At 42.1% G+C, this 13,720-nt stretch overlaps 1 protein-coding gene across 3 annotated transcripts in view; it reads right to left on the reverse strand.

The window, feature by feature from the left end:
- The window catches only part of BMF (Bcl2 modifying factor), a 100,331-nt gene that overhangs the window by 66,328 nt on the left and 20,283 nt on the right, over window positions 1-13,720 (reverse strand). Inside the window, exon 1 of one of the 3 annotated variants that reach the window (XM_089671337.1) lies at window positions 2,673-2,772. The exons of the other annotated variants lie outside the window; for them this stretch is intronic. The gene's annotated coding sequence lies outside the window, so the exon portion shown is untranslated. Of the gene's footprint in view, window positions 1-2,672; window positions 2,773-13,720 lie in introns of those variants that run through there. 3 annotated transcript variants of the gene reach the window in all.

Below are 13,720 nucleotides of genomic sequence, written 5' to 3' on the forward strand. Positions count from 1 at the left end.
GCCCAGACCCTTGCTTTGCCTGACCTCTCTCCTGGATGCCCCCTATTGGACCTGACCTGCTGTTGCTGACCTGGCATGTGACCCGACTATTCTCTGCCCGCTGCTTTGTACCACACCGTCCCCATAGTTACCGACCCGGCCTGCCTGACTTTGCACTTACTCAGACATCCATCCATCCATGCCTCTCAACGGGGTCTCCAGACCTCCTCATATCAGGCTCTCTCCCGTGGGAGCCCCTGGCGAATACCCCTACCACTGACGGGTATCCTCAGTAGTCACAACCTGGTCCCGGGGTACTCCAAGTCCATCCCCACCATTAGGGGCCCTGGTGAACAAGTACTCTAGGGCTTAGACTCCGTGCGCTGGGGACGCCTGATCAGTGGAGTGCTAGTGGTGTCGCCGGGCGGTCCCTTACACCTAGTGAGAACTGGTGAACATCTTTCAATTTGGGCTAGTCCATGGTTTGGACTGAGCTAGGATGTTGGATCAGCGAAGTCCTATTTGGTTGTATAGTAAATTGTCCAGAGCTACTGGTTATGTTGTGTCTTATTTTAATTGTTCTGTGGACTTTGATTCGCTAGACACTGCCAAACTGAGATGTACTTATCTGCATTACTTCTTTTGTATTGGCCTCTACTACAACTTCAATTATTAACAATAGTTAAGAGTTAATAGACAGCCACTCTTTTCCCAGGTGTAACTTAACAGTATATGCAATCTATGCACATGCAATGTATAAATGCAAAGCACTTGTTGAATGGCAATGGTGCCAAGCTGCTGACCTCCTGTGTGCAGAATGAGGCAAACAAGGCGTTTGCCTAGCGTGGCAATATTCGGGGGGACCTGGTGTAGCTGCGCACTGCTGGAGGGTGTAAGCTTCCCACACAAGGAAGGAAGACACTGGACTTGGCTCCAGAGAGGTAAAGGTTACCTCTCTGGAGCCAAAGGTAAATGTTTAACTAACTCTCTCTCTGCGGGGGCTTGGGGGGGGGGGTTGGCGGAGAGTAGCAGCAGCGGGGCCCATGGGAGGTGCTGGTGGTGGGTGCCCAATTTTAGCAGCAGCAGGGTCCAGGGGTGGGGCCTCTGGGATACTGGTGGTGGTGACGGGCACCCAATTGTAGTGGTGTAGTGGCGGGAGGGGGGATGCCCAATTTTAGTGTTGCCTAGGGCAGCACAACAGCTAAATACACCACTGTGTCTACTTCAGTGATTTCCAACTTCCAGGGGGATATACATAGTTTTATTTGTTCACACTGCACAATATATAATTGTTTTATATGATGTAAATAAACCTTTAAATGTTTATATGATCTCTTTTGTGAAAAATATAGTCCTCAGCTGCCAATACGTGGTCAGTTTTTTTTTCGTCCAGCCAGCAGGCTGAACAAAAAAAAAAACTGAACTGATTCCCCCTCTACACATTCAAGGTAGATGCAGGAATCCTCACTGCTGCGTTTGCATTCTGATAGAGGAGGAGTCTACTGGACTTCTTCGCTGTAGGAATACACTGATCAGCACGGTAGCCATTGGCTACCGTGCTGATCGAGCTGCTTTTATCTGACCAGGCAGTTGAACGGTAGATCAACCTACGTTCAACTGCAGTGGGCACACATGGATCAAAATTCAGCTGGTCCCTGCTGAACTGGCTAAATTTTGATCAATCCATCCATTAAATGCACCTGAAAAGTCCCATTTTAGTGATATGGTTCAATAATTGAGTAAAGCAGTCCATAGATTATGCAATGTTCTTTCCTTCCGCCACTTGCTTCGCTTGGTTCCCCCATCAACACAGTCAGTGTTGATGAAGGAATCTCTCCCGCAGTGCTGTTGTGTTCTGGTGGCATCCAGCATTCCCAGTCGTCAGAACACAATGATTACTGCTAGCAGCTATAGTTGCTGGCAGTGATCGCATGTAAAAATTACGACTGCTGGTTGTACCCAAGTCGACTGACGGATCGACTTAGGTATAAGCAGCCTGCTGATAGACGTTTCGAATCTTGGCTCGTCCATGCTTAACTGGTCAAGATTAAATTCCACTATGGCCGTCTTAATAGGGATGGGGATACATATAGATCATGGTGCCCATTAAAGCTAAACGAGGGACGATTCTTATTGTTCCATTTTTACACATCGACAATGACCAGGTCAAACTTACACACCTGTTTCTCTGCCCTATGGTTTGTATTTTATCTAGACTAGTCCCCATCTGTCCCTTTGTGTCTTGCATCATGTTCTCCTATCTATTTCCATCTGTCTCACTGTTTACCTAATTGTTTACTTTTTTTGATAATGTTGCTTTTTATGCCTAGCTTTGCGTTTTGTAATTTTTAAACATTTTTGTTATTAGACTTTATTAACATTCCAAATTTTACATCAAAATTACTTTTTCATTTTGGACATAAAAAAATGTCTCTTTGCTGTACAAGCAGTGCTATATCACTAGTTGTTAATAAAGTATTTTTTTCTGGAATACCTCATTTACAATCAGTAATGAGAAAAAAAAAAAAACAAAAAACGCAAAATAATCTGATCTTTACAAAAAGCCCAATGCAATCAGCATCACCTTCCCCTACACTTTCTAATAAACTTGAATTGCTCTAAAACACATGAATTGATTGTATGTTACCTAGACTAAATGACAACATGCCATTTGGAAAGAAATAGGTACATACCTACAGAGATGGGAGCAATGTTCGGCCCAGTGACACGTCTTGCAGCAGGCCTCGGTATTGCCGTCTCCTCACATGACTGCCCCTCTATATTTACATCAGTGACAAGGGAGGAAGTAAAGCTGCAGATTGCTATCTGGCCTACAGTCTGTACCACACTTCATTTGTGTCACGGATGAGTTTCTGGAAAGATGGTTTCAGTTTTCACCTCATTATACATAACCTCAAAACACAAGATGAAAAAACTGCAGGCAACGATTTGTACGGTATAAGGCCGGCTGTAGCCTTCAGGGCAGACTTCAAGAATTCGAATTGTGGTCATTGTCCTACCTGTGATGGCTACAATGTTAACCACTTGCCCTCCTGAGCATTTACCCCATCTTCCTGACAAGGCCATTTTTTGTTTTACGGCACAAAGTTACTTTAACTCACAATTGCACAGTCATGCAACGCTGCACCCAAATGAAATTTACGGCCCTTTTTTCCCATGAATTGAGCTTTATTTCGGTGGTATTTGATCGCCTGTGCTGTTTTTTTCTTTTGCTATTAAAAAAAAGACCAGACAATTTTGAGAGAAAAACAATATTTTTTACTTTTTGCTATTAACCTCTTCACACCGGCAGCGCCTCCTGGCCCTTTAACCCCCCTGGCGGTATTCCCGGGTGTAGCTTGGGGTTAAACTTTCAGTACCAAAAGCGGTAACCCCGGGCTACACTCAGGATTACCCTGCTGCGTTGCTCAGGGATTCCCTCCTGCACTTACCTTGTCCTGCGCTCCCGTGATGTCCCCCCTGCAGCGTCCCCAGCCATCTCCTCTTCCGGGTTCCGTTCCCTGCAACGTCAGGACGTACAGGGGACGGAGCGGTGGAAAAGTAAAAAATGTTAAAAGTCACATTCACTAAATACACTAAAATCACATAGTATAACATTACTGTATCAAACCATTTCACATACATTTTGTCCCGAGTGCTTTGTCCTGTGCCCTGCCTATATTTTTACTGTTCTTTCTGCCTGGAAACTGAGAAATGTCCATGGTGTCCAAAAAGTGTCCCTTTAGGTCAAAATCGGTTTTAGACCAGCGAGAGAACAGCGATAGTAAATTAGAACCACTTGCAGAATTGAGTGATGATTTGTGGGGATATTCGTCATCAGACACTGAAAAAGATTTTGCGACTAAGATCAGTGATGTGCGAACTTGGCGCTATATTTCATTGTTTTAGGTTTGATTATATTATTGAATTAAATTTATTATTATTACATTATTATTTTTTATGATTATTTATTATAATTTATGATTTCATGTTTCAAACTTTATTTCAAACTTTATCATACCCAGGAAGCCAGAAGCCGGGAGGCGGGCAGGGTTAATATAATTTCCCCCAATTTGACTTGGATAACAGAAAAAAGTCAATATATAAGCCCTGGTTAACACTGATGCAACTTTGACCGTACCAATCGTATGACAAATCGCTTCCAATGATCGGCAATGGAACCATTCTACTTCGTTGGAGTCACACTGATTTGAAAAGTAGCTTCTGCACTACTTTTGCTGATCTTGGGTGCGACTTGTATAGACATCTCTGCATGAAGTTGCACAGATGTCTGCAAGCCGCACCTGAAGTTGCATTGACGTGACTTTTTGAAACTGCAATCTCAAGTGAAGTTGCACTATTTCTAATGCGCAAGCAGTGTGAACAGGGGCTAAATCTAAAAGTATGCTATGGACATAAAACAAAATTTTCACAACAAAGGCGGGTATTTTACCACACTGAAAACAGCTGATATTGCACTAGTGAAATCTGTTTTTTTTCCTAGTAGTGGTTGACTTATACTACAAATTGCCTTGCATACAGGACAAGGGAAAGGTGTCATGTTATTCTGTGGCTCAGACAGCACAATAGTCAGGCTCACCCCTGCTGAGTGTAATTTATAAATGTGTGGCCAGTTGAGCAACTCTTCACCAATGAGTCATTGTATGGGCTGGAGTCTGGTGGGTACAGACCTTCACCACGTATGCGTGTACAATATGCTGCCACAGCTACTTCTTTCTTGTATTTTACGACTCGGAACATGCTGACTCTGAAAAACTCTTCAGGGGTTAAGCTAATTCCCCTTTATAAACTGCAGAAAAGTCAAACATAGAACATCATATGTATCTAATATCACAGGATCGCTAGATACATTTTTCTGCATATAAAGGTGGCTGTTTTATGCAGAATGAAGACATGTCCACTGTTCTTTGCAAATGTACATCCGGTGAGTTTCAAGTCTTTCCCCTTCTTCAGGGTTTGGATGCTTGACCAAGCACATGGTCAGTGTGTATTCCAGAAGGTTGATGCCATTGGTGGTCTGTGATGGAAATGAAAGATGCGCGTGCAATATTTCTAATAAATGGGTAATTGGAAGGATGTAAGGGAAAAAAAGTGGAAAGGGAAAAAATCAGAAAAGGGAAATTGGTAGTATGTATGGGGCTAGTATGTATCGGGCAGATATAGGAAGGAGTGAGAATGGGAGAAGAGAGAACATCTCCTGCCTTGAATGCACTGTTATCATTGACCAATTACTATAGCTGCTTTGACAGGACAACCACCACATAGGATTTTGACAAGTTGAGCAGTCATGAGGAACCTACAACTTTGGATTTCACAAAACCTAAACCACCTATGCTCAAGTGTATCAAAATGCATCAAAACCAGATTCTTCTCAGATACTGTATATCAGGGGTCTCCAAACTTTATAAACAAAGGGCCAGTTTACTGTCCTTCAGACTTTAGAGGGGCTGGACTGTGGCCAGTGGGAGAAGAAAATGTCCCAGCGTCAGTGGGAGTAAACAATGCCTCATCATTGGTATTAAAGGGAGCTATAATGCCCCATCACTGGTATCAATGGGAGGAATAATTTCCCATTGTTGGTGTCAGTGGGAGGAATAGTTTCCCATTGTTGGCGTCACTGGGAGGAATAGTGCCCCATCATTGGTGTCAGCAGGAGGAATAGTGTCTCATTGTTGGTGTCAGTGGAAGGGATAGTGCCCCATCATTGCTATCAGTAGGAGGAATAGTGCCCCATCATTGGTTTCAGTAGGAGGAATAGTGCCCTATCATTGGTTTCAGTAGGAGGAATAATGCTCCATCATTGGTTTCAGTAGGAGGAATAATGCCCCATTATTGGTGTTAGTGGAAGGAATATTGCCCCATCATTGGTGTCAGTGGGAGGAACAGTATCCCATCACTGGTGTCAGTGGGAGGAATAGTGCCCCATCACTGGTGTCAGTAGGAGAAATAGTGCCTTATAATTAGTGTCAGTAGGAGGAATAGTGCCCTATCATTGGTGTCAGTGGGAGGAATAATGCCCCATTATTGTTGTCAGTGGAAGGAATAGTGCTCCATCATTGGTGTCAGTGGAAGGCATAATGCCCCATTATTGCTGTCAGTGGAAGGCATAATGTCCCATTATTGGTGTCCTTGGAAGGCGTAATGCCCCATTGTTGGTGTCAGTGGCAGGAACTATGCCGTGCTGTTGCTGATGGTGGGGGGAATAATGCCTCAAGGGCCGTATAAAAACAAGCAAAGGGCCGCATCCGGACCTTGGGCCGCAGTTTGGAGACCACTGTTGTAGACATTTCAGCGTGACCATTCTAGATATGCAAACTGGATACTGTGATTTACCTCCTAAAGGCATGAATGAACACAATCATATTTTAGTTTTCATGTAATCTGCGTTCTGCTGATATTTTATTCTAATTTTAGGGGTTTCTTACGTTTGGGTTTCTTTTGAATTCACGAGAACTAGTGTTCCCATTGGAAGTTTTCCCCTCTATTATTTTTCTGGGGACAACCCAAAATTTAGGATTTTCTCTAACTTTCATTTTCAATGATAATGGTAAGCAGGACAAATAGAGAAGGTAAATCTCCCGAATGGGGGCATAGACAGCAATAAAAACTAAGGGGGTCTAATCCTTCTCCACTCTATCCAAAACTAAAAAAATGTCTTTAGGTACACTTTAACAAACATAAAACTCGGCGAACAATGTGTTAGTACTGAACTCTGATGAAAATGTTTTTCTTCTGTACTGAACAGTGTGGGGAATGGATAGATCCCCTAATGTATTTATTTGCAATCTGTGACCCTTCTGCTGAGATTTCCACTCACATACTGTTGGAAGTTTTGGCTGGAGCTGAGCTCTGACACATCCAGATGTTAACTTGCTCTCTAGACAGCAGTGGTGACACAGTAATAGGCACATAAAGAAGCTGCACACCACCGGAAGCATACCATCCCACAAAACATGTGAGGAGCTCTGCAAGGTCTGGTTACAGAAGAATAAAGAAAACTCATTAACTACTCGACCCCCAAACCAATTCTGATATATCTATCATACATGTAAAACCAGCATTTTTAATATTTGAATATTATACAGCGGGTAAAATAAGTATTGAACACGTCACCATTTTTCTTTGTAAATATATTTCTATATAAGGTGCTATTGGCTTGAAATTTTCACCACGTGGGTAACAACCCATGCAATCCATCCATATAAAAGAAAACAAAACAAAACAAATAAGTTCAGAAATTAAGTTATATGTAATAAAATGGAATGACACAGGGAAAAGGTATTGAACACATGACAAAAAGAGGTGCAAAAGAGGCATAGAAAGCCACCAACTGAAATCTATCAGTAATTAGAAAGCAATCCTGCCCCTAGTCACTGCAAATTCATATTAGCTGGTTCAGTCTCAACTGATGGCCTATAAAAAGGTGTCTCATTACCAGTGTGTCACACAAGAAAGAATCTCATGATGGGTAAAAGCAAAGAGTTCTCTCAAGACCTCTGCAACCATATTGTTGCAAAACATACTGATGGCATTGGTTACAGAAGGATTTCTAAACCTCTGAATGTTCCAGTGAGCACTGTTGGGCCTTAATCTGGAAATGGAAAGAACATATGTTCACCATACACCGGTGAAAGAGTCAAAAGAATGGTCAAAAGAGTTGTCCAAGAGCCAAGGACCACTTGTGGAGAGCTTCAGAAAGACCTGGAATTAGTAGGTACAATTGTTTCAAAGAAAACAATAAGTAATGCACTCAATAATCATGGCCTGTATATACGCTCATCACGCAAGACTCCATTGCTGAAGAAAAAGCATGTTGAAGATCATTTAGTTTGCTGCACAACATTTAGACAAGCCTGTGAAATACTGGGAGAATATAGTCTGGTCAAATGAGACAAAATTGAACTCTTTGGAAGCCATAATACACATGTTTGGAGGCCAAATGGCACTGCACATCACCCCAAAAACACCACACAAAAAGTGAAGTTTGGAGGTGGGAACATCATGGTGTGGGGCTGCTTTTCAGCATATGGTAGTGGCAAACTTCATATTGTTGAAAGAATTGATGAATGGAAAAATGTACCAAGACATTCTTGATAAAAATCTGCTGCCATCTACCAGGATGATGAAGATGACATGAGGGTGGACATTTCAGCAAGACAATGATCCTAAACACAAAGCCAAGGAAACTCTCAATTGGTTTCAAAAAAAGAAACTAAAGCTGCTGAAATGGTCCAGCCAATCACCTGACTTGAATCCAACAGAAAATCTATGGAAAGAATTAAAGATCAGAGTTCATAGAAAAGGCCCATGGAACCTTCAAGATTTGAAGACGGTATATGTGGAAGAATGGACCAAAATCACACCTGAGCAATACATGTGGCAAGTTTTTCCATACAGAAGGCATCTTGAAGCAGTCATTACCAACAAAGGATTTTGTACAAAGTATTAAATAGATTTCAGTTAGCATGTTCAATACTTTTTCCCTGTGTCATTTCACTTTTTTTTTTTTTACATAAAACCTAATTTCTGAACTTATTTGTTCTGGTTGTCAATAGCACCTTTAGAAATATATTTACAGAGAAAATAGGTGACATACTTATACTTATTTTACCTACTGTATATTTTTTAAAGCAGAGGTCTTAGAGAAAAAAAATGGTGGGTGCTGCAATTTCTTATGTCATGTGATATTTGCACATCGTCTTTTGGAAGAAATGCACTTTAATGAATTTTAGTCAACACTAACACAATCTAATAATCAATTTTTTGGTATAATATAAAATGATGATGTTAAGCCGAGTACATAGATAACAAAATTGCCCACACTTGTGGAACGAAGACAAACTAAGGTACACTAAATTATCCATAAGCAAAGCTTTAAAAGCCTTTAAAGGTTACGAGTTTAGAGTTAAATATACGTTCTGCTGCTAGAATGATTGCGGTCACTGTGACATTCGTGGTGATACCTCACTTTAAATGTGCGTGGGAGGCTGAACCTTTCATTTTATAATTTGTTTTATTTAATTTTTTTTTTTTGCACTCTATATTTAAAATTCTTTTTTTGGATCAACTTTATTGCTCTGCAATTAACAGGATCCCTTGTGATAAAAAAAAAAAAAGAAAAAAAAAGAAGAACATCAAGGTGCAATCGCCTAGTCCATTACCAGCGATTTATTTGTATAAAATCCAATGAATGCCAAATGAATACTCAAAAAGGTAGAAGAGGAAAGGACGTATAAAACACAAGATGCCACAGTGTGGAAAGCATGTGTGAACATGCAACCCTGCCGAGCTGGCGAACATCCCTTGTGATAGCAGGTCTTTCTGGAGAGATCAAGCATCTTTTAGACCCCAGATCTCTCCTGTGGCCTCCAGCCAGACACAGATCGTTTTGATTGGCTTCTTAACTGGCCGGAAACAGGCCAGTAAACAAAGAATCAAAACCAGAAGTGATTAAATCCCTATTGCTTCTGGTTTCTGACATAACAGAGAGAAAGGAACAACGTCAGTTCCTCGCACTCTGTCTTGGGCATCATATGCAGGCAGTTGCAATGTTACTGTGCTCCCCAATGAGATGGCTGATGAAGGCAGCGGCGGTGGGGGTGGAGTGTCGAAAGACCCCCTTCTGCTGCCTATAAAAGTAATCCAGTGGCTGTATAGCCACTCAGGTCACTTTTACATTGTAGGGAATTGCTGGATGGAAAGAGCAAAGAGCTGCAACCATGATACTGGTATAACCACTACAACTCAAGGCCATGTATATGTGTATATATATATATATATATATATATATATATATACACACACATACATATACACACACACACAGCCTACAGGCAGCAAGTAGTTAAAGTAAACCAAGCAGACGGTCATGTTATTTCAGCCTTGACAATCAAGGTAACCCTAAATCTTTAGATCACATACACACAGGCTGGAAAAAGGTTATCTAGATCATACTGCTAACACCATAGAGTTCCCTGATGTCAGAAGCAAAAGAGAGTAAATATGAATTGTCATTGTTATGGACATCCCCTTGACCACCAAATCCGAGCACATTAATGAACAGATAATCAAAAATGATCAAAGTATATGAACTTGATTTACTGTGAATGATTTATTGATCAATTTGCTTTTTTCTTTCAAATTCAGAACAGCCAGCATCTAGCAATATCAAGTATTTGGTGCTGAATAAATGTATCCCTGGCTCGGTATATATCCCGCTGATAAACTGTCAAATGGCTCCTCTGGATTATTTAATGACCAGATGTGTCAGCAGTTGGACTGACTGCATACTGCTTTGTATGCTGGAAATGAAAATGTATTTTCCTCTCCAAATATACAGATTATAAGCATATGTCTACAAGACCGTGGCTGGTACTGGTACTCTCCAGTCAGTTATATTAAGATTTGCCCTAAAATGACATTTGATAGAATGCAATTCCATGTGAGACAGAAAATTCTCACTACAGGTAAAACCCATCCAAGTTCCTTTCAGGAAAAAAGAGAAATCAGGGGCACAGAGAAGTCTTCATGCCTAAAGCTGATGTGGCTACTCTTCCTCCTTAGCATGTTCAAAATTGATCAGCAACATAAAACTATGTTCCCATGAACCAATGAGAGGTCTCGTTCCTAGGATTCTTTGGTCAGCCGTGATGACCCATGGGAGGGTGGACACAGCAAGACTTCCACTTATGTGCAGTAATGTTGAAGAGACTAGTCCCCAACCTATTTAGAACAATGTGACAGTGCCTTTTGATATCTCCTCCTCTCCGAACCCCAGTAAGGTGTACTCACCAGTAGTCCACCTAGTTCACTCTTATCGTACCAGAGCATACCTGGATGGATGAGAGCACTTCCCCTCCTGGAGACGGTGTTCAGGTATGGTGATTGACTGCTGGACTGCTGAGGCTGGACCACTGTTACCCAAGAGATGTTACATGCTCCCCATACCTGGAGACCCTGCTCCGTTTAGAGCAATGGAGTAGGATCTCAGTGGAGTGTATTGATGAGTATACCTTGATGGGGTATTAGTTCTCAGAAGGCCTGGATGGCCAAAGTGACAGTGTCTCTTTAAAGGAGAAGTGTGGAACAGGAAAAAAATAAACACATACAGTCATGGCCGAAATTGTTGGCACCCTTGATATTTTTCCTGAAAATCAAGTATTTCACACAAAAAAGGTATTGCATTAACACATGTTTTGCTATACACATGTTTATTCCCTTTGTATGTATTGGAACAAATATAAAACAGAGGCAGAAAAGCAAATATGACATAATGTCACACAAAACCCCAAAAATGGGCTGGACAAAAGTATTGGCACCCTTAACTTAATATTTGGTTGCACACCCTTTGGAAAACATAACTGAAATCAGTCGCTTCCTATAACCATCAATAAGCTTCTGACACCTCTCACCCGGAATTTTGGACCACTCTTCCTTTGCAAACAGCTCCAGGTCTCTCTTATTGGAAGGACACCTTTTCCCAACAGCAATTTTAAGATCTCTCCACAGGTGTTCAATGGGATTTAGATCTGGGCTCATTGCTGGCCACTTCAGAACTCTCCAGCGCTTCTTTGCCATCCATTTCTGAGTGCTTTTTGACGTATGTTTGGGGTCATTGTCCTGCTGGAAGACCCAGGATCTTGGACGCAAACCCAGCTTTCTGACACTGGGCCCTACAGTGCGACCCAAAATCCTTTGGTAATCCTCAGATTTCATGATGCCTTGCACACAGTCAAGGCACCCAGTGCCAGAGGCAGCAAAACAACCCCAAAACATCATTGAACCTCCACCATATTTTACCGTAGGTACTGTGTTTTGTTCTTTGTAGGCCTCATTCCGTTTTCGGTAAACAGTAGAATGATGTGCTTTACCGAAAAGCTCTATCTTGGTCTCATCTGTCCACAAGACGTTTTCCCAGAAGGCTTTTGGCTTACTCAAGTACATTTTGGCAAACTGTAGTCTTGCTTTTTTATGTCTCTGTGTCAGCAGTGGGGTCCTCCTGGGTCTCCTGCCATAGCGTTTCATTTCATTTAAATGTCGACGGATAGTTCGCGCTGACACTGATGCTCCCTGAGCCTGCAGGACAGCTTGAATGTCTTTGGAACATGTTTGGGGCTGCTTATCCACCATCCGGACTATTCTGCGTTGCAATCTTTCATCAATTTTCCTCATCCGTCCACGACCAGGGAGATTAGCTACAGTGCCATGGGTTGCAAACTTCTTGATAATGTTGCGCACTGTGGACAAAGGCAAATCTAGTTCTCTGGAGATGGACTTGTAACCTTGAGATTGTTGATATTTTGCCACAATTTTGGTTCTCAGGTCCTCAGACAGTTCTCGTCTCCTCTTTCTGTTGTCCATGCTTAGTGTGGCACAGACAGACACACAATGCAAAGGTTAAGTGAACGTCTCTCCTTTTTATCTGCTTTCAGGTGTGATTTCTATATTGCCCACACCTGTTACTTGCCCCAGGTGAGTTTACAGGAGCATCACATGCTTGTAACATTCTTATTTATCCGCAGTTGTGAAAGGGTGCCAATACTTTTGTCCAGCCCATTTTTGGAGGTTTGTGTGACATTATGTCGAATTTGCTTTCTTTCCTCCCTTTTTTTGTTTTGTCCCAATACACACAAAGGGAATAAACATGTGTATAGCAAAACATGTGTTAATGCAATACGTTTCGTGAGAAATACATGATTTCCTGGAGAAATATCAAGGGTGCCAACAATTTCGGCCATGACTGTAACTATATTGCTGCAGCATTGCTCCGATGGTGCAGCTGCCCCCTGCCAGTTATAAGCTCAAGAACTGAGTGATCACATGACCACTGAAAGCCCGAGAACTGAGTGATCGCTCACTTCTTGGTCTTCATTGAGCAGAGAGCGGTGACTATCAGTCACCGGCTCTCTACTCTGCCCCTCCAGCGCTCACTGCAGTGCCAGACAGTGGAGAGGGTGGGAGCAGTTGGCTCAGGCTCTCAGAAGCTGGGTGGATACAAACATTGTCAGGACCAGCTCTGTGATGTCAGCCGACAGCCTGCTGTCAGACTTTAGCCTGCTGACGGCTGAATCTGGATCACAGAAGTGCAGAAATAAGTGCACTCATGTGACCCAGAATAGAAGTATGGCCAAAAAAGATTTGGTGATACTTCTCTTTTAAAGCAGAGTGGTCATGTTCAACAAATTATTTTGGGTACCAGAGTTTGGAGATTAATTAATCTCCATTTTAGCAGCATATTTTCAGCACTATCATTTTGGCCATTGAGACCTTCTGGGACTTGACCCTCCAGCAATGTATACTTACCAATCTATGTCACCTCATCCCCACCCCAACCAAGGCTAATTTTCTTCTTCATATGGTCCCCAAGGTATTGCTCCATTCAACCTGGGAGACTGAGGAGAATACTGTAAATGCAGGGCATTGACCTTGAGGGGTATCACCATAGACCCTTTATTCACAGTGTACTGATGCAGATAGTGGCACTGACATCAATGTATCATTCTCTCAACACTGGATCTGAGGGATTGCCACCCACTGAAATGACCCACTGGGGGAGATTTACTAAAAATGGAGCACTCAGAATCTGGTGCAGCTGTGTACGTTAGCCAATCAGCTTCTAACTTCAGTTTGTTCAATTAAGTTTTGCCAATAAAACCTAGAGGCTGGTTTCCTTTGCAGAGCTGCACCAGATTTTGCATGCTCCAGTTTTAGTAAATCTTCC

Source organism: Staurois parvus, unplaced genomic scaffold, assembly GCF_062004578.1.
Source record: "Staurois parvus isolate SC_StPar_1 unplaced genomic scaffold, SC_StPar_1.0 ptg000104l, whole genome shotgun sequence".
Classification (NCBI taxonomy): Eukaryota; Metazoa; Chordata; class Amphibia; order Anura; family Ranidae; genus Staurois; species Staurois parvus.